A 22,452-nucleotide genomic window follows, 5' to 3' on the forward strand; every position below is an offset into this window, starting at 1 on the left:
GCTGAGGGGGATTTTCAAAGGGAGGAAGTCTGGGTCTTATGGTAAGGCATTGGGCTGGAACTCAGGTGAGAGGGATTTAATTCCTGGCTCTCCCATAGGCTCCCTGTATGACCCTGGCCAATCCACTTGCTTTCCCTTTCGCCTGTTTAAACTGGAAGCTCTTTGGGGCAGGGGCCATCTTTCACTATTGGTTTGTGCAGCACCTAGCACGATGGACCCCGATCTCAGCTGGGGCCTCTAGGTGTTACTGTATTGGCATGTGCCACTCCCAGTGATCTCTGCAGACGCCACAGCTGCTCTGAAAATGAGTGCTCTTGAAAGGGGCATTCGGTGTTGGTCTGAGTGCCCCATGACCTGGGCAGAGAGCAATTTCCCAACACCCTGCAGTGTGAAGGGATGGGGGCTGCTGTGTGGGTGGAGGATGTGTGAATATGTGGTTTAGGTCACTGTGCAGGGTTTGCTCTACAACGCTGAGCCCTAACCGCGTCCTCTCCCCACACCTCCACCCTCCTCCCCTGCCGCTGTGCTGGCTTCCGAGCACATCCACAGGGGCTCTAAAAGGCAGATGAGCATGCAACTCTGCAAGCTCTTGCCTGCAGCAAACACATCCCTGCGCTCCGGCAATCCTTTCAGATCTCCAGCTCATCAGGGTCATTCCAGGCCAGCAGCCCCCCTTATCTGAGTGGAGCTGGGTTCTGTCTTTCAGACCATACATATGACCCACAGCAACACCCGGCCTACCGAGGTATCACACATAGGAGTCAGGGTGTTAACCCTAATGTCCTGGCCAAATTCCACTTTGGGTAATTACACTCTAACTCCCGTGTGCGCACGGATAACCAGTACAATTACAGTGATGCAAACCCCCTAGTCTGGACACAGTTATACTAGTGTCAAGTGCTTACACTGGTGTAGCTTATTCCTTTGCGGAAAGGGAAATAAGTTATACCAGTATAAAGGGACCCGTGCATGCACACTGGCGATTGTACAGGTTTCAGTAAAATATTACGCCCGAACTGACATAGTGATACCAGCACAAAAACTGTGTATACCCCAGGCTTAAATTCCCTCCAGCAGTTAGCAGTGTTGCAACCACCAGGCATTCAAAAGTCACGAGACAGGGCCCCAAAATATCCTGAGATATGATTTTTTAAGACACAGGGTATTATTTAAACAATACATTTGGGTTCTTTTTATTTGCCTTCTCCTTTTGGAGCTTTCAGCAGCCACATTTTCAAGCTTTTTATTGCAAGCACAAGGGCTAGAAACTTACTTTTTTTGAAGAAAATGAAAGCTGAGATTTTATTTCTTGAGTCCAGGAGCTGGGGCTTTAAAACACCAAATTATCATGAGGGCTGTGATAAAAATCAGAAGTGTTGGCAGCCCTGAGTTGAGTGTATCTTTCACTTCCCTCCCGCAGTTGCTGGGCAGTGTTGCCCCATGTTGCTGAAACAGCTGCTGCATTCCTGCTCAGAGGTGGAAGCATTTCAGTGGCGAGTGAAGGGGTCACTATATTATACATAGTGCTCGATCCTATGCTGCCTTGCACCTTGTGCAGTTATTTCCACCAGGGTCAAATGAGCGCAAAGTGGGTGGGAAAAGCTACTTTTCTGATCTGGCAGCATTTTAGACCCACTTTCAAAGAATCATAGACTATCAGGGTTGGAAGGGACCTCAGGAGGTATCTAGTCCAACCCCCTGCTCAAAGCAGGATCAATCCCCAGTTTTTGCCCCAGATCCCTAAATGGCCCCCTCAAGGATTGAGCTCACAACCCTGGGTTTAGCAGGCCAATGCTCAAACCACTGAGCTACCCCTCCCCCCACTTTGCACTGGTGGAAATGACTGTTCAAGGGGCAGAGGAAATGAGGCTCAAGAACCTGGACTACGGCTACGTCTACACGACAAGTGCTACCACATCTCCCTTCAGAAGCGGGGGGGGCTTTCCATCATTGTAATAAATCCACAGCTCCAAACAGTGGTAGCTCGGTGGACAGAAGAATTCTTCTGTCCACCTAGCCGCGTCTACACTGGGGGTTAGGCTGTCCTAACTATAGTGCTTGGGGCACATCATTTTTCACAGCCCTGAGTCAGGATGTCACTAGGTTGATCTAATTTTTAATTATAGACCACACCTATATATCAATCAAGCGTCCTTTGGCCTCTGTCTATCATAGATATCTGGCCTCCATTACCTCACTGTCTGAGCACCTCATGCTCTTTAACATAACCTCACGGGTGTGGTGTTATCTCCATTGTATAGAAGGGGCGCTGATGCACAGAGACAGACTAGGTGACTTGCCCAAGATCACACAGGAAGCCTGTAGCAGAGCAGAAACTTAAACCCAGAGCTCCAGCGTCTCAAGCCATGCCTTAACCACTTGGTCTCTTAACCACAAGAGCCTGGCAAGTGTTATAGAAACGCCAGCTATTGTTTACAAAGACCACAAAATAGATAGCAAAAAAAAAATTTGTTTTGGTTTATTTAGAGAGACATTTTAATGGAACAAATTGTTCTATTAATCATAGAGCTGTCGGGCTGGAACAGAGCTCAAGAGGTCACCTAGTTCACCCCCTGTGCAGGAGCAAATATATCTAGACCATCCCTGGCAGGAGTTAGCCCAACCTGTTCTTAAAAACCTCCAATGATGGGATTCCACAACCTCCCTTAGTTCCCTGGTCCAATCCTTAACCACCTTAAGGTAGAATGTTTTTCCTAATAGCCAACCTAAGTTTCCCTTCCTGCAAGTTTGTCCCATCCCCAGTGAGCACAGAGAACAATTGATCGCCATCCCCTTTACAACAATCTTTTACAGATTGGAAGATTTTTCTGTCTCTCGTTAAAATGACTGTAAACAATCGCAGCCCTCTGGGAACTGCTGGCCACGTGGCTCATTTGTGTTTGACTGCTACGGAGTGACTAAGAATTGTGACACACAGCTAGCCAGTGCTAAAACATCATTAGTCCTTTCTTCCTACCCCCCACCTTCTTGATTTCCACCACCACTACATCTTATCTTTTGGACTGCCAGGGCAAATCCTCAAAGGTCTGTAGGTTCCTAACTTCAATTTATTTCACTGGAAGTTGGGCACCTACATATGTTTCAGGATCTGAACCCCAGCTCTTCGGAGAGGGGATTGTCATGCCTATGGGTATGTAAAGCTCCCAGCATAATGAAACCCCAAAATGGCAGGCACAGAAGCAATGCAGATAAATGATCAGAGCGCTGGCCTGTAACACGTGGGTCTGCAGTTACCGATTGGCCGTCTGTCTTTGGGGAAGTTGCTACCCTTCTTTGCTTCCCCTTTATCTGTTTTGTGTAGTTAATTGTAAGCTCATTGAGGGCAGGGACTGTCTCGCCCTGTGTGTCTGTGCAGCACCTATCAGCACCCTGATCTCAGTCATAGGGCCTCAGGGAATGTCTGCACTACAGGGTAAGCCCAGAGTTTGAACTCAGGCTCAAGCCTCACCCCCCATTCTGTCTACACACAAATCGTACTAACCCAGGGCTCGGATCTAGGGTCCCAGGACCCCACAGGGGTGGAAGATCCAAGCCTGAGGCAAGCCGGGACCCAGGGTTCAAGCCCTGTTGCTTTGCAGTGTAAACTCACTCACACTGCACTCATGCTCTGGGAGTCCGTCACAAGTACCCCATAATCCCAGGACCCACGGGCAAACTTTCTTAGTCCTCTGGCCGGTCAAGTTTGGTGGACAGCTAAGCTTTTCCACACTGCACCACGAACAAAGGTGGAGCGGCTACCTTTTGGGAGGGTGCTTGGAACTCTTGGATATGGATGGTGGGACTCAGGCCCGCACAATGCAGTGAAGACGCTGCCACCCCAGGTTGGGACCCAGGGTTCAACAATTCCTAACCTAGGGTTACAAACGAATGTAGACTCTCCAGCCCCAGGTTAACAAACCCAGGATTTGTTAACTCGAGTTCTCCTAACCCTGGGCTTACACGGCAGTGTAGACAGACCCGCAGAGTTTAAGGCCAGAAGCAGCCACCAGACCATCTAGTTTGACCTCCTGTGTATCACAGGCCACAAACCAGCACCCAGCACCCACACGCTAAACCCAACTGAAATTAGACCAAAGTATCACAGCCCACAGGAGACTATGATCTGCCACAGGCAGAGAACAGGAGGGACCAAGATGCACCAACGCCCCAGGCCCTGGCAATGGCAGAGACTTGATTAAGTGAGATATACCCCGATGACCCTCGCAAGTGACCCACACCCCAGGCTGCAGAGCAAGGTGGAAAAAATCCAAGGTCCCTGCCAATCTGACCTTAGCCTCTAACTGGTATATTTATTTTACACAGGAGGTATTAAGAGATTTGCCTGTGGTCACACCTGAAGTCTGTAACATAGCTAGAAATTGAATCCAGGTCTCTAGGGTCCTGACAAATGGCTAATAGCCCATTCCACCCTATGGAGCAGCACCTGATGAGGCAAGAAGCTCCTTAGAAAGACATGTCTATCCTGAATCCCATTGGAACTTTGGCTTGTCTGCTGAGCGGTGACATGAAGACTCCTCCCGGCAGCAACTGGACAGAGACCCGACACCCGCCCCCCCCCCCCCAAGACATTTCACATTAAAGGCCACCGAAAGGTACCAAGCCATCAAGCGGTAAAGATTTTTGCTCGCTCAGAACCCTGTGCTGGACTGGAGCTGGCAAGCTGACGTTTACAGTCTTTAGGAAATAATACAGGAATCACACAATGTTCCCTGGGAGCAGGTTGGAATCGAGGAGAGAAGACAGCTTTTATTCACGGCAAAGCCAGTCATGTGCTGTAATTCATTCACAGAGTTTAAGGCCTAAAGGAACCATAAGATCACCTAGTCTGTGTAACTTCCTGTATTGCCCAGACCATTACATTTCACCCAGGTGCCCTGTACTGAGCCCAATAACTTGTGTTTGGATCCAGCACCTCTTCCAGAAAAACAGCCAGTCTTGATTGGAGGACCTCAAAAGATGGAGAATGTACCACTTCCTGTGGTAGTTTGTTCCAGTGGTTAATTGCCCCTCCCGGTTAAAATACATGCCTTAAAATGTATTGTAGTGATTGGGGGAGGGGTTCAGAGAGTGTGCACATGCACATTTATCATCCTCTAGTCAGTGCGTTCAATTGGAACTTCTCGTCTGTGTGTCCTATGCCCTATATTGCTAACAGCTAATGGCGACTCTCCTTAAACTCTTGGATCAAGAGACTGTGGGTTCTATTCCCACTACTGCTACGATATTTCCACTGGCTATGACATACAACACGGTGACACCTCAGAAGCCCTCAGTTACCCTGGATTAGTCACAGGATAGTTTAACCTGACAGGTGGTTCTTGAAAAAGCAGGGGGTTGAATTTATGAGAGCCTACTCCAAAGCCCAATTAAATCAATGGCAAAACTCCCTGGCTTCAGAGTCAGGAGGCTCCAAGCACCTTCCTAATTCTTCTAGATGCCAGAAGCTGGGACTGGATGACAGGGGATGGATTACTCCGTAATTGCCCTGTTCTGTTCATTCCCTCGGAAGCACCTTTCCCCCGAGGGCTGCAACTATGCTAACAGTTATTGACCCATTGCCTGGGACTGTTTTAAGCACAGACAGCTCAGCCCCCCCCCCCGCATGAACCTCGTTGGTTTGCATTAAGAACCTTCGCTAGTTTGCCTGGCTCCGTGCTAGAGTTTCCATTGCAATGCCCTCTGGGTATTTATCATGCCACACCTGGCACAACTCCCAGAAGCAGTGCATTCTGGGAGATTTCAAAAGGTCATGCAGTGCACTGTGGCGCAGCAGCGGGGTGGGGAGAGGAGGGGGAGTGAGCATTTTGGCCAATCTGCATCCCAGGCTGGGACTACAGTGGTTCAAACAGACAGAATTTAGGAGCTCACAGCAAGAAGTCTAATCCAGCCGTATTTGGCTCACATGTCATTGTTAAAATGACTTTTTTTTTTTTTTGACAACAGAAATATTTATCCAAAAAAATAATCATTTTGGCAGAACCTGAAAACAAAATATTTTCAGGGTTGGCTTTTTTTGGGGGGGGGTGTATTTGTTTCTTCTTCTCCTCCCCCGTCCTTTTCAGGAAAAAATGGGGAAGGGGGGAGAGAGAGGGAGGAAAGGAAAGGGGAGGAGGGGGAAAAAGAAAATGTTGGACAAAAACTTTTGAAAAAGATCCTGAATAAAGGGAAAATTGTTCCTTTCTGAAAACGGAAAGTGCTTCTCTTTCGCCCCGCTGAGGCAGGTGTGACTCCCTTTCTTTCGGCAGAGACGGAAACAGACACAAAGAGGATCAGACAGACAGACTGAAAGGGAACACCAAGGCAGTGACAGAGCCAGGAAGAGAACCCAGGAGTCTGAGTCACCAGTCGACCCACTCTCACCACTAGGCCATACCCTCCTGCAGAGCCAGGACTAGAACCAAGCGCTGGCCTACACACAGTGTTGTTCCTGGGGTAACTATGTTGGACAGGGGACTGATTTTTTTCACCAATACAGGAATACCAGGACCACCCCAGTGTGGACGGAGTATGACTGATATAACGGTGCCTTAGACCAGTATAGCTTATTCCCCTTGCCATATATAAGCACTTTTTTACCAATATAACTGCATCCACACTGGGGGGGGTGGGGGGGTTATATTGCTAAAGGGTTAGTTAAAGCAATACAACTTTAGTGCACAGACAAGGCCCAAGGGTCCTGACCCCCAGACCCCTGCTCGAGCCATTAACCCACACTTCCCTCCCTTCTGTGAGGATTTGCTATGTTATGCCAGTCTGTGATAGGGAGCTCTGGTAGGCGCACGTTCTTTGGAAATTTGCCTCTTTTGGAACAAGCTGTGTCATAGCCAGCTGTTAATGACAACCCTCAAGACCTGCTCCACCCGACAGAGGGAGGGTCTCTGGGAAACCCCTGCTAACCTCCGCCCAAAGGCTGAAGTCTTTCGGTCACTCGAACGAAGTCCCGGCCCCATCATTAAATCAGTCGTGAGCCAATGAAGCCACTGATGTGAACCGCCGGGGACATGGGAACCAGACTCTCCTCTGCATTCCTTGGACAGCCCTGCTTGGATAAGGCAGGAGGATGTGGCTAATGGCTGCGAAAGGCCAACTCCCCATGGAGAGTTTCTTAAAAGCGGTTTCCCCAGAGACCGTGGGGCTCACAGCAGTGCGACTTTCATGCTTAGCTTAGGGAGCATCTGTTAAAACACAGAGCCTGATTTTCAGGTCCTCTGTTCCTGCGCTCAGGATAGGGGCGGAGTGGGGTGGGAAAAGATGGATTTAAGCCACCTCTGTGCTCTGGCCCCTGGTATCAGCTAGAGCAACCTCAGGGCTGCTCTAACTTATGCTTTGCTCCCCACAGTCCCCTATGGGCCCTGGGAAGCAGCGAGTACCCATAGGGTGTTGCACTTCAGCCATGCCCCCAATCCACCCCCTCCACCAGAGGCTGGGAGCAGATCCCTTATGCCAGCTCCACATCCGCCGGGAAGGCCCTCTGCCCTGGGGAGATTCTAAGGGGTGCACTTCCAACCGCTTTACTCTGTCAGAGCAGCCTAAAGGAATCGGAGTGCGACTGAGAACCAGGCCCAGATTGTGGTGGGGGAAGGGTGGCATTACCACAAACTCCCCTTCCCTTTTTTTGAGTTTCCTCTAGCAACGAGCCTGGACCACAACATTTGGTCTCCGACCCAAACTTCCCCATCATTCGGGGAGCGTGCGGCTCCTAAGCCATCTCTGATTTTTGAGGGCCCCTGGGTACCCGGCTTCCTGGCTTCCAACGGGCCAAACTTAACACAGAGCAAGTCAGGACCTCATTCTCATTCCACAAAGGCTCCATTACACCACTCTGCCAGCGTAAAGAGGCCTTAATGGGAGGAGAAAACACCTATATGCTCGCTTTAAGGTCCCTTTGCACAGCCAGAGCGTGACCAAAACCAATAAGAATCAGCTCTTCTCCATCTCAGGCCAATAAACATGTGGCCCAATATTCAAAGGCTCCGAGCTGCAGACAGCTCGCCCTGGGCAGAGGGAGTTTCCCCAGCTCTGCATCGGGCCAAATGGGGCTTCTGCCTCTGCACTGCCTTCAGAAGACAAGAAGGAAGGAAATCTTGTGAAGAGATCGGAACGTGGGGGCGGTGGGAGGACGGACTAAGCTTCCCCAGCAGAACGGATATGGACAAGGCCGTGGATTTCCCAGCCCGCATACTCCCCTAGGAAAGTTACTGCAGCTGAGAGAACGGGGCAGGCAGCGCACTAAGGGGGAGCCATCATGGAAAGAGGGAGCTATGTTTACCCCCAGCCTCTAGGGGCCTGGTTCTCAGCGGTGCTGAGAAGCCCCAGAGGTTGGAATTGTGGGTGCTCTGGAAACCAGACCCTAGATTCCATGGTGGCAGGAGCTGTAGAAGCCGAGGAAAGAGAGAGCAGACTAGGAAAGGAGGGAGAGATACAAATGGACACTGGAGACTAACTAGACAAATGTAGGTTTCAGAGTAACAGCCGTGTTAATCTGTATTCGCAAAAAGAAAAGGAGTACTTGTGGCACCTTAGAGACTAACCAATTTATTTGAGCATAAGCTTTCGTGAGCTACAGCTCACTTCATCGGATGCATACTGTGGAAAGTATAGAAGATCTTTTTATACACACAAACCATGAAAAAATGGGTGTTTACCACTACAAAAGGTTTTCTCTCCCCCCACTCCACTCTCCTGCTGGTAATAGCTTATCTAAAGTGATCACTCTCCTTACAATGTGTATGATAATCAAGTTGGGCCATTTCCAGCACAAATCCAGGGTTTAACAAGAACGTCTGGGCGGGGGGGCTGGGGGGGGGTAGGAAAAAACAAGGGGAAATTACTATTACCAACAGGAGAGTGGCCTGAGGGGGGGGGAAAACCTGGATTTGTGCTGGAAATGGCCCAACTTGATTATCATACACATTGTAAGGAGCGTGATCACTTTAGATAACCTATTACCAGCAGGAGAGTGGGGTAGGGGGAGAGAAAACCTTTTGTAGTGGTAAACACCCATTTTTTCATGCTTTGTGTGTATAAAAAGATCTTCTATACTTTCCACTGTATGCATCCGATGAAGTGAGCTGTAGCTCACGAAAGCTTATGCTCAAATAAATTGGTTAGTCTCTAAGGTGCCACAAGTACTCCTTTTCTTTTAGACAAATGTATTGGGCCAGATTCCCCGCCGGCGTAAATCAGCACAGCTCCACTGACGTCAAGGATGCTGAGCTGAGGATCTGTCCCACAGAAAGAGAAAACGAAGAAGCTAACAAGGAGGTCCAGTGGATCGGGTATTGAGCTGAGGATCCCGCCATGGGACTAGTCTTAGCTCTGATGCTGGCCTGCTACCTAAATCCTTTGCTTTATCCCTCACCCTTTGTCTGTCTCATCTGTGCAGGTGGTACATTCTTTGGGGGGCAGCACCACTCCCAGTGCGACACTGTGTGTAGGTACAGGCCCTCAGAGGCTAGTTGCTGCTACCTGAATACAAACAATAATGAGGAAGACAGTGGATTAGATAGAGAGGAAGGCTAGGTCTTCACTGCCCGGACAGGTGTGTGTTTCCCATGGAGACAGCTACCCCAGCATAAAATCCTAGTGGAGACAAGGCAGAGGTGGCTTTTCGCTTGATTTAAGTAGTCGAGGTCAACACTATACCCTAAACACAGCTGGGGGATATAGGGGTATGGTAATCTTGAGATAACTCTCTGGGCTTAAAAACACACCTTTTTTTGCTGCGAAGTCATAGCTACAAAGAGAGAGAGCAAGCAGAAGAGGGAGAAAGACAAGGTTAGGAAAGGAAGGACGATCAAGCAGTTGGAGTCAAGTTGCAGGCCACCAGAAACTGGGATTCAAGTCCCTGCTCTCCCACAGACTCCCTGAGCAACCTTAGGCAAGTCATTTAGTCTCTCTGGGCCTCAGTTTCCCCATCTGTAAAATGGGGACCATAAAAGTCCCCAAGATAGATAGACCATAGTTGCTCCACCTGGTGGATGTGAACAGGTGTTGGGGAAGCATCATCCCTCCCCCTTTCTTTATTGCTGGTTGGGTGGGTCCCTGAAACATTTTCATGTTTTAGCCTGGGGTCACGGTATGGGCTAGGTCAAGACGCACCGAGCCAGAGGGACGATTGTTGGGTGGCAAGGAGGGCTGGTGGGACAGCAACCGAGCAGCTTGACGGACGACGCAGCAGGTGTTGGGAGAGGGGCCACAGGCCACGCCAGGCCCGTGGGATGCAAAGGAGAGAATGTGGGGTGATGTGTGACCGTTAGAGCTGCTGAGTTTCGCTCTCAGTGGCCAACTTCCTTCTTGCCAGGGCGGATACAGAAGTGAAACCGACAGCTGGATGGATGCTGGAGGGGGGTGAGTGGGCAGAGGGGGTGATGAGTAGGAGTGGGAGGTGTAAGAAGAATGGGGATTTAGCATGGAGCCCAGTGTAAACAAGTCATCGTGCTGAGACAGGGGCCTCAACAGCCAGTTGCTGTGCAACGGAAAACGTTAACGAGCCAAATATTTGGGGCATCTACAAAAAACGTTGCACTGACCTGGGCTGGCAGGTACCTGGCTGCAGCAGGACTCTCGGGCCCCGCCACTCCCCACCCTAGTGGAATCAACATGAATCCACCCCTCCTCCCACACGTGGACGCAGCAGGAATGCCCCTCTCCCCCCACACATCTGGACGCAGCAGGAATGCCCCTCTCCCCCCACACATCTGGATGCAGCAGGAATGCTCCCCAACCCACCCACCCACGCAAGATCCTATCAATGGAGCCAAACCAGCTCACACCATCTGAGGATGCACGGCACGTCAGAGAGCAGCGGTGCCCTTGGCGCTTTGCAGAGTTTGCCAGCTGAGGCTCTCGCAGTGCCCTGCAAGCATCATTACAGGCCTCTTGCTGAAGGGGAAACTGAGGCTCAGAGTGACGACACCACTTGCCACAGAGCGCAAACAGCAGAATTAGAAACAGAACCCATGAGTCTTAGCTCCCAAGCCCAGGCCCTACTGACTGAGCTGCATTGCCTCTATTAGGTACAGCCACGCTCCCGACCCCTAGCTCCTGCCCTATAATGCCTCCCTTAGCCACTCTGCACCCAGCATACCATCTCCACCCTGCTCCCCCATTCCTGGCCAGAGGATTCAGCAGCCGAACTTGGCAATGAGAACATACAGGGCGGGAGAGGTGGGCAGACACTGGTGTTGAATTGATTTTAGAGCTGAACCAAGGACACAGAGGGCCTGACAGTCTCTTGCCCTGCGCCTCGAGCATTCATCTACACCCGGGCAAAGTGCACAGCACACGCCCACTTTGCATGGGCGTACCTGGCGATGCAAGACACAGGACGACGGAGACTCCAGCCCTATGTTTTTCATATTTGCCCTACAGAATGGAACTTTGACCCATAGTGACACCTACTGGTCCAGGCAATTTAGCAGTGCCAAACCTCTCTGCCAGCCAGCCACAGTGCTTCTGAACTACCCGGCACTCTGGCAGACCTCCGGGCACTTTACAAGTGGTAATTAACCCTTACAGCTCCACTGCGAGGCGCTATTACTCCTATTTTACTGAGGAGTAACAGCGGCTAAGAGACTTGCCCACAGTAAATCAGCGTGAGAGCCAGGAAGAGAATCCAGAAGTCGCTATAGTTCTAACCACTTGGCCATACTCCCTCCCAGAGCTGGGAACAGAACCAGAAATCCTGATTTCTAGTCCTCCCTGCTCCAAACACTTGACTACACTCCCTTCCAGAGCTCTGTATAGCAGTGCTTCACAACTAGGGGGCCGTGAGCAGGTTTCAGGGGGGTCTGCCCAGCATGGCCGGCGTTAGACTCGTTGGGCCCAGGACTGCAGCCGGGGGTCCGGACCTAGCCCCACTACCAGGGGCTGAAGCCGAAGCCTGAGCAACTTAGCTTCGCAGGGCCCACCAGGGTGTGGGGCCCCAGGCCATTGCCCTGCTTGCTACCCCCTAATGCTGGCCCTGGCTTTTATATGCAGAAAACATTTTATAGCATGTTGAGGATGTGTCCGAAAGAAAAACATTGAGAATTCCTGCTGTATAGAACTCAGGAGTCCTGATTCCCAGGCTCCCCTCCCCCTCATCCTAAGCAGCTGGCCCTACTCCCTCACAGAGACAGGGAAAGAACCCAGGAGTCCTGATGCTCTCTTCTCCCTCTGTTTGTTTTGACTTATATCCCTCTAACTGTTTTGGGTCCCTTCTTGTAGTTGCAACCCTCTATGGCCGCAAGCTAACAGCCCCCCTAAGTTGACTAGGGGTTGGAACTCATTGCCTGCCTCAGTTTCCCAGAGCCTGGATTTTGCCGCCTTCAGGACAGAATGCAGGTCTCAGAAGGCTGGTTGGTGTTAGAGGCAAAAAGGGTCTGTCTACCCTGCACACTAAGCCTGGGATCTGACTCAGGTTTGAGCCCAAGCCCCCCTTCTGCCCACACACAAATCAGTCTGACATGGGTCAGCAAGCGCTCAGGATCAGGGGCCTAACGTAGAGTTGCCAAGTGTCTGGTTTTTGACTGGAACACCTGGTCGAAAAGGGACCCTGGCGGAGCCCTCTCCTGCATCCGAAACGCCTCATCCTCAGCCCCACCCCAGAGCCCGCACCCCCTCCCACACCCCAATCCCCTGCCCCAGCCCAGAGCCCCCTCCCACACTCCAAACCCCTCGGCCCCAGACCAGTGCAAATGAGCGAATGAGCGAGAGTGGGGGAGAGCAAGCAACAGAGAAAGGGGGGATGGAGTGAGCGGGGGTGGGGCCTCAGAGAAGGGGCAGGGGCGGGGCCTTGATGAAGGGGCAGGGCAAGGGTGTTTGGGTTTCTGTGATTACAAAGTTGGCAACCCTAGCCTAACGCCCTGCTGCGGAGGGAGGGTGAGAGCCCAAGTCCCACTGAGACTCTGGGCCAAGCCCTGTTATTGTGCAATGTGGACTCAGCTCAAGCCAGAGACCCGAGTCAGAAGCTCGGCATAGTGCAGTGTGGATGCGTTAGCAGGGCTATGAGATCTGGGTCCACCAACTGTAATCCCAGGTCTACAATGCACCATGGACACTCAAGAAGTGGCTTGGAAACACCGAGTCCCACAGACCTGGGTTTACAATGCAGTGTAGACATACCCAAAGAGAACCCAGGTGTCCTGACTCCTTATCCAGTGCTTTATCCGCTAGACTATGCACCTAGTGGTTTTACTTAAAGATTTATGGGACCCATTTTATAGTTGATTAAAACTCTGTATCTACGGCAGGAGATTTTTAAAGAGATGAGCCTGTGAAATCTAAGTAAATTACCTGCCCCCAAACTTTGTTAGCATGGAGTTAAGGTTGCCCAATGCTGCCTCGTGCCCTTCCCAGTATGCGGCTAAACTGAAACCTCTGAAACCCAGGACATCGCTAAGAGATGTACTCGTGAACTCGAAATCAACCTGGCACAGAAATGTCAGACACCAACCTCGGTGCGACTGCCCACGCTGCAGCTCCAAACACCATGCACTTCCAGTGTGTGTCAACACCGAGGCAAAAAGGTCACAACATCTAATCGAGAACCACATTCACGTCCAATCAAAGGAGTCACCGCTCAGTTTTCTTAGCTAATTTTTGACCTACTTACCAGCAGCCCTGGACGGCTGCAAAGCTCATGAGGCATTAATGATTTAAAGGCCTTCAGTTAATCACATGCCAGGTACGCTGCAGTGTTATATAATACTATAGTTAGCTTTAGCACAGCACCACCCTAAACAACGAATGTGAGCCAGTGCTAACCGTCCTCCTCTGCTGCTATGTATGGGCCTGATTCGCTGATGGCCTGCACTTTGGGCCTGATTCTCAGTTGCACTAAAGCCTATTTACGCTGCCCAAGCAGTCCAATGGGGCCTTAAAGTGTAATTTACGACAACTTTAAGCCCTCTTTACTCTGTGTGTGAGCCCTTGGGGACACAGGAAAATTAATCTGAATTAATTTTTCCGGGGGATTAGTTAAACCGCATTAAATGTCTGTGTGGACACTCTCACTGAGAATTGAAGTGCCCTTAATTTGGGTTATCTTAATTCACCTTTTATCTTAATTCACTTCCAAAATTAATTAAGCTAAACCAAATGAAGGCCAATTTAAATCCAAATGAGAGTATCCGCACAGGTGTTTAATGTGGTTTAACTAATCCGATGAAGTGAGCTGTAGCTCACGAAAGCTTATGCTCAAATAAATTGGTTAGTCTCTAAGGTGCCACAAGTCCTCCTTTTCTTTTTGCGGATACAGACTAACACAGCTGCTACTCTGAAACTATCTAAATTAAATTCACACCGTTAGTTAATTTGGATTCATTTTCCTGAGTGTCCCCATGTGCGCAAGAGAACAAAGACTTTTATGCTGTCATTTAGACCAGTGCAAAGGGAGTTTAAAACAGTGCCACTCTAATATGATAGCCTTTTACGCACATGTGATACACAGACACACAGAGCTTATCCACACTAGGATAAAAGGGGAGGGGGGGAGTGTTAAGTCACATTAGCTAACACGTTTTAACTAACATGGTTTAAAAACCTCATGCAGACAAGGCAAATTGTATCGTAAAACATTTTCACTAGTGACAGTGAACACTAGGTTCCCTCCTAGACTTCATCTTAACCGGCTAACACGTGTTACCACACATCTTGTCCTGTCTACACGAGGGTTTTAAAACATGTTAGTTAAGTGTTTTTTAAACATCTTTGAGCCTAGTATGGACATGCCCCAAAGGCCCATAAATCCCATACCAACACAAACCCTGCATTAGGAGAACCAACCTGCACACTTAGCGCTCCAAACCTCCTAAGTGCTGAAAACTCGGTTTCAGTCCTTAACGAGGAGCTTGTGGATATAACGGAACAGAGAAGCTGTGCGGAGGACAATTAGATCTGCCTAAGCACAAGGCCGATAGATATGCTGCTTATGCATGCAGTCAAAGATGTGCTAATGTGGTAATCTAGGTGTTTCAGTCCTTTGGTAAATATCAGACTGCACAAAAGCTAGGCAGTGCAAATCATATTAACTTAAGTCTCAGAGCTCTTGCAGGCAGGCTGCCACAGTAACAGACAGCCAGTTAACGAGTGATTGTTTGGGGACTCCATTTATTAATGTGTATTACCAATAATACAAAGAGGCATGCACCAACTGAGATCAGGGCCCCATTTTGCTAGGCGCAGCACAGACACATAGCAAGACACATTCCCTGCCCTTAAAATAACCAGAGGCAGTCTGGCTCACTAGATAGGGACCAGGACTGAGATTCAGAAGACCTCAGTTCTATTCCCCACTGAGCCACGTTTGGCTCATCGCTTTGCTATACCCTTTGACCGTAACACATAAGACAAAGGGCGGGAGACAGGAAAATCATCAGCCTCACTTTGTAGCTGGGGAATTGAGGCACAGTGAGATTAATGCCAGGTTTTCAAAAGCTCAGTCACTATCTGGTTAATTCGTACAGGTGCCTGGCTGGGAGCGGAGCCCTTTAGAAAAGCCAATCTTGTGCAACCTTTCCAAGATCATGCAATGAGTCTACGGCAGAGATGAACCGAACCCACAGCCACTACCTTAACCAAAGGACATCCTCCCTCCCTGCTTGGGACCCACTGCAATAAAAAAAAAATCATTCAAAGACAGTTTTGCTTCATCGGCTGGGGGAAAACTCCATGGCAGCATTGGACATGTTAGCGATGGTGAAGATTCATTAAGCATCTGGCCAAACTCCCTGCATCGTCATTCCCTACAAGTATGTTTCTTGGCTTTTGATCCACCCAAGCTTCAGGGTACGTCTACACCAGCACAGCTGCAGCAACGCTGCTGTAGTCACTTACGACAGTGATGGAAGGGGTTCTTCCGGCACTCCATTAAATCCACCTCTCCAAGAGGCGGGAGCTAAAAAAAAAAAAATTCTTCAGGCAACCTAGAGCTGTCTACACTGGGACTCAGGTCGGCTTAACTACGTCTCTCGGGGGGGGGGCGTGATTTTTTTCATTGCCCTGAGCAACGCAGCTAGGTCGACCTGACCGTCTAGTGTAGACCAGCCCTGAAAGGTCTCCCTCACTTTCTTTGGAAGCCTATTCCAGAGTTTAATACATCTCAACCTCAGAAATTCCCCGCCCCCCGGTACTCAGCTCAATTGACATCAGTGGAGTAAAGCTGATTTAAGTCAGCTGAGGGTCCGGCCCAGGGAGTGTAGCAATTTGCATCCACTTTTTATGCCAGCGTAAATGACTGCACAAGACACAAGGCCACTAGCGGGATGTCTGCACTACAGGGCCTACGTCTGCACGGCTAGCCCAGCAGAGCCCCCCAGCGTAGACACAGCCTAGTTTTGCTGTGGGTGTATGTCAACAAAAGCCCTCTTCCCTTGACGCAGCTGCGTCTACACTGTGGGTTTTGTCAGCTTAGCTATGTCACTTGTGGGGTGTGGTTTTTTTTCATAGCTATGCGGATGTAATTTTAAGCAGCATAAACCAAGACTGAGAATCAGGCTCTCTGTTTGCTTTATTGATTTGTTCCTTCCATTTGTAATTGGAGCCCCTTTGCCCATTGATTGGAGTGATTTCACAAGAATTACAAATATACAACGTAGCGATCAAATCAATGCCAGTAATGCACAAGATTTTTCGGTGGTGGGGAGGCCATTTTCGAAGGTTCTGCAAAGCTAAAGCTAAGCACTACTTGTTTCACCACAAGCCACAACTGCTGAGCAGTTGAGCATGTTCAGAGCAGCACTACGTTTACAGTGAATTGAATTTTAAGGGCCCTCTTTACCTTACAAGCACAACTGCATTTCTGTAACCAATCTACAACACTCTCATCGTACCCTGTTACAACAGTCCTGGTTGTATTGTGCAAGCTTTTTCGTGCTGACCATGTGTTTGTACGGCTGTTGCCAGACCAGTGCATTCTGGGAAAATCCAGGCAGCTATCCCATAATGCCTTCACGGATATAAAGTGCCCAGGAGACGGGCACACAGAAAGGCATCAGCATCACATGCAGCAATGCATTCTGGGATGTCCCCCATGGCACAGACAGCTGGGAAGTAGGCATAGCCAAACTGGTTCCATAAACACAATGAGGCGGGTGCTGCCTACCTTACAGTGAACCTGTGTGCAGAGCCAGCTACTGGAAGACATCCATGCACCAGGCTAGGCTGCTGCCATGGTTCCTGAGAGTTGTGTGTGGAAACAAACTCTCCTGGGAGCCAACTCTAATGCAAAACCAGTTACAAACTCACTTCAAAGCTGTTGTGTCAATGTATATGGTAGTAGACAGAGGCTCCACTGGGCTGAGCATGGCACACACACATCGTGAGAGGTACTCTCTGCCCCAGATAGCCGACAAACTACAGACGCAGCAGGCACTGAGTGGGAGGGGAAACTGAGGCACAGAGGGGCAGTAATTTGCAGAAGGTTGCCCAACAGGTCAGTGGCAGAGCCAGGAACAGAACGGAGGTCTCGGACGTGGCTGTCAAGTGTGCTAACCACTGGGCCACACTGCCTTTTAAACCTTAGCAATGACTCACGAGAGGACAGGCAGAGCAGGAGCTTCATATAATAGGGTTTAACAGGAAAGAGTCCAGATTTAGTAAATTCAAGCCAGTCTTCTCTCTTTCCGGAGCATTTGCAATGAGGAAACCTGCTGAAGACAGGAGAAAACTCCGCTACCCGGGGACGGCTTTGGCCCTTAGCATCCGGCGAAGGAAGCGAAGCTGCCAGCCCGGCTGATTTCAGACAGGCCATATCACCTTTCAGCCTCCCAGAAGCTAGGATTTTAAATCACCTGGGAGGTGGCCAGCTCTCATTAGGGCCACTCACCGGATGAGAGCTGGGTAAGAGATACCCTCCGCCCCCTCCTCACATGCACCCTCCCCAGCAGGGCAAACGGACGCTTAGGGAAGCGGGGGAGGGCTGGGGCAAGCTTCGTTCTCGGGCCCTGGGTGGGGAATGTGGCCTCAGAGCTGTATCGGGGAGTCGGGTTCAAATCGGGGAGTCGGCCGGCAGGTGAGGCGTGACCAGCGGCAGGCTCCCCACCCAGGCGAGGGATGAGCAAGGCAGGGGCTGTGAGTCTGATTGCGGGCCAGGGCCCTTCCAGAGATGGGCAGAGAGAAGGGGAAGATCAAGGCTCTCGCTCTCTCTTTCTCACACCACCACACTCCCCTTTCACATGAGTCAGCAGCCGCCTGCCCTGCAACTTCCATGGGACATTTTATACCACGCAAGGTCCACGCCTCCATGAGCAGCTCCGGGCTTTGACTGACGGCTCGGTCTGTCCTCTCGCCATGGAAACAAAACAAACACGTCCGCCCCGGTCCAAACCTTCCAGCCTATAACTCTCCTCGCTCTGACAAACAGAGGCAGGTCATAAGTCACCTCCTGGCTGTAATTAAGCCCTAATGAGTTGAGGCACAGCGCTTTTTCTGGGGGGTTAATAACTGACTGGGGAGAAGCCAGGGGACCACACAAGCGAGTCATTAATCTCTTACCATGCCCAGCACCCAGCTGATTATTAGTTACTGCAAATAAAGACCAAGAAATATCAAAGGCCAGGCCTTGAGATGTTTTACGGTTGATGCAGTTGCTATGTACAGGGCACGCATGAGCTGTAAATTAGCCAGATTGCTTTGAATCCCCTCACGGCTTTCCATTCAGCTTTAGGATCATCCCACCTCTGGATCAGGAGAGAGCTGGATTTCACTACCAAGCCCGGCAGAAGGGCACAAAAAACACCAACCGCCTTCACGACCTGGAGTTTTCAGCCCCCCTTAAAGGTGTCTCGCCGTGGAGAATAAAAAGGAGCTTCTGCCCAGAGAAAAGCTGGCCTTGTGCTTACGGCATCAGACTGGGACTCGGGAGATCTATCTTGAATTCTTGGTTCTGCCACAGACTCCCTGTGTGACTTGCTCCTTCTGAGCACAAAGGCCTATGGCCCTTGCTCAGGTGTGGTTATTTAGGCTGATACCCCTGTGCTGGTTTGAATGACGACACATGGTGCAGGGCAATGAAGAAACAAAGCTCAGTTCGTCATCTGTAAAATGGGGAAAATATAATCTTTCCTTTGTCGATCTTGTCTCCGTGAGTGCTTTGGAGCAGGGACTATATGCACTAGAGTTAGGCTTGGCAGAATTCTGTGTTGGCATTTTTATAATTTCGACGGATACTCTCGATGTTCATTTTTAAGTTTGGGGGGTTTTTTTCAGTTTTTATCTGTTCAAATTTTCACACTTGCAGGAAATTAAGAGGGGTTGAGGGGGGTTCAGACAATAACTGTTTAGTGACAATCGATATTGAGAGTCCAAGAATTATAGCTTTATAACCGTTCACCACAAACAGTCAACATCCCCATGTCAAATGATACAACGTAAATATCTTTAAATCACGCTCTAAAATCAGTCCCCGAGCAGCATTCTTCTTACTTTGCCTGTCTGTAAATTTCAGCAGTCATCCATGGAAATCAGTTTGTGTATGTGCGGTGAAATCAACCCTATGCAGGAGGTCAGACACTAGATGGTCACAGTGGACCCATCCGGCCTGGCAACCTATGAATCATGATTGTGGCCTCCAGATGCTACTGTCATACACAGAATATTGGGCCGCAACACACTATGCGCTTGTACAAACAACACTGCCCTCGACTCCCAGGGAGTTTTAACTGAGTCAGGACCGCAGGACTCTGCCTGTTAAGACTAGAAGGTGTTTTGCATGCTTCCATGGGAGCTAAACCTAGAGGTTGCAGGGTCTCGAAGTCCAGGGGTATTTTTAGAGCATAGTGGTAGGTGGGTGCATCCCATGCTACAGCCCTGCTGGGAAACTCCTCCCAGAAATCACATGAAAGGCCTTCATGTGCTGACCTCCCTCAGAGCTGTCTCTGATTGGAATCGGTTTGATTCGTGACTGCCGCAGGATCCAGCGAGCACAAGCGAACAGGGGAGGGTAGAATGCCTGACTTCCAGCCAGGGGTGGACACAGCAACTGCCAGAAAACCAAAAATCCTGCCGTGGGGCTTGCGAATGACAGGGCCAGGTCTTCTGCTGATGTACATCAGTGTAGCTCCAAGGCATTCAGCGGGGTTACATCAACTTCTTCCGGAAGATGAGCGCAAATCAGGAATAGCTATTCCAGAATAACTCCCTGTGTAGACACAGGGACAATAGGGATGGTTCAGGTCCAAGAGGAGAGTTGTAAGAAGTCTCAGAATGGACAAGGAACACTGCGATTTCTGTGCCATCAAAGGGCCTTTGCAAAAGTGGCTGGGCCTGAAAACTGCCCTGATAGGATAATGGACTAATCTAATAAATCTTGCCTCAACAACTCTAAACAGATGACTTTCTCTGGAGAGGAAATATGGTCTTATGGTTACGGGTTTGTCTACACGGGGAGACACTTGATTTCAGATGTGGGTACGGTGCAAATGTAAGGCAGAATTACTATTCCTGATTAATGCCTTCTGCAGATGCTCTTATTCAGGAGTAAGAGTACCTTATTCTAAATTAATTTAATTCATTTCCAAAGGGGATTAAACTAATTCAGAACAAGGCACTCTTATTCTGGAATAAGAGCGTCCACACAGGGAGTTAATCAGGAATAGTTAATCCACTTTAAATCATTCTGAATTAATTTCCCTGTGTAGACAAGTTAGAGATAGGCTTAAGAGCTATTTCTTCCAAACTTTATGTTAGCATGAACTATTCTAACTCTGGATATTAAGGTTATCCAGGTACCCTGGCCCACGGGCCTTACTTACGCATAGAATCCAGCATTCTGCCTTGTGTTTGACACCCCTCCTCTAGGTGTCAAGAAGCAATCACCAAATATCATAAGATTGATAACATCGCAAGAGGTGACAATGTTGCTACAGAATTGCCAACTTGTACAATTTTATTGTGAGTCTCTCAATATGGGGTAAAACCTTGGCTCCATGAAAGTCATTGGCAAAACTGCCACTGACATCAGTGAGACCACGAGTTCACCCTTACTGTTTTTTCTTAAAGTTCTAGCTCCTGGACTCATGTGATTAGGTGGTAACCTCAGCTTTCATTTAAAAAAGTAAGCATCCAGCCCTTACAGTTGTGTAGAAGAGATTTAAAAGATGAACCCAAAAGATTCAGAAACCAGAAGTCAAATAAAAAGAACATAAAATGCAGTATTTTTTTAAAAAATCATGATTTTTGGGAGGCCCAACTCCTGAATGCTCAGGAGTGGAGAATCAAGGCAATATGGTTTATTTCTGTCATCTTCCCCTGCATTATACGTATCACACATTTTTCTCAGAATTACTGTACTATTTTTTTTAAAAATTCAGAATTTTCAGAAACTTTTTAGTCAGGGAACTTCTTCCCCGTGGTGGGCAGGGAGTTTTACATTTTAAAAATACTCTTTCACTTTGAATTGGGCAGTCAGAGGGGGTGATCAGCAAGGAGTAGTCTAGTTTCCTAATTCCATCCCCCATGGGATGAAAAGGGCTTAGAAGTTTTGTCATAGCAGGCCTGGTTTACACTTAAAAGTTCTACCATCCTAGAGTGGCAAACCTCCCTAGTGCAGACCCATTTATACTGAAATAAAAGGGCTAACAACAGGATAGCTTATTCCAGTTTGGCAAAGCAAAACTATCTACAGTAATATAAAGCACTTTATACCAGTATCATCGTGTAGGGCTTGGAGAACTCCTGCATAACTATTTCAGTAAAAAAAAATCACAACCCTTACTGACACAATCATGCTGGTAAAGCCTAGATCAGTCTGAAGTTTGTGTTTCATCAAAAGACCAGAATTTGCCCCTGTGCCCCATCAGAGCAGCTGGAAATTAGAGTCTAATTCTCACCCAAAGGCCTTGTTTACATGAAAAAGCTGCATCAGTTTAACTTCAGGTGTGATTTTAAACCATTCTAATTAAACTGGTTCAAATTCCTGTATGGATGCTCATTAAAAGAGTGACTTCTTTTGGTTTAGCTTAATTCAATTCCTGACTTCAGCTAAACCAAAACGAGTGCGCCCACATGGTGTTTTGCATGAATTCAGCTAAATCGGTTTAAAAGTCACTAAGTTAAATCAAAAAGAAAAGGAGTATTTGTGGCACCTTAGAGACTAACCAATTTATTTGAGCATAAGCTTTCGTGAGCTACAGCTCACGAAAGCTTATGCTCAAATAAATTGGTTAGTCTCTAAGGTGCCACAAGTACTCCTTTTCTTTTTGCGAATACAGACTAACACAGCTGTTACTCTGAAACCTAAGTTAAATCAGTACAGCTTTCTCCTGTGGATAAGGACTAAGGCCCCTTTGCACGACCCTGGCAGTGTAAAGGGGTCTTAAAATGTGTGTAAACTACACCCTGGCAAAGCTGGGTAGAAGGGCCCTAATTTAATGTAAATGAGGCTCAGAACAATACGTTTTATTTAAAACTGTAAATTGGACCTTAACCACATCACGCTATAGATTTTAA

General features: G+C 48.9%; 1 protein-coding gene across 6 annotated transcripts in view; it reads right to left on the reverse strand.

The window, feature by feature from the left end:
• MEF2D (myocyte enhancer factor 2D) overlaps positions 1-22,452 on the reverse strand; it is a 169,537-nt gene that overhangs the window by 118,450 nt on the left and 28,635 nt on the right. The window lies entirely within an intron of this gene.

The sequence above is a fragment of the Natator depressus genome, chromosome 24, assembly GCF_965152275.1.
Source record: "Natator depressus isolate rNatDep1 chromosome 24, rNatDep2.hap1, whole genome shotgun sequence".
NCBI lineage: Eukaryota > Metazoa > Chordata > Testudines > Cheloniidae > Natator > Natator depressus.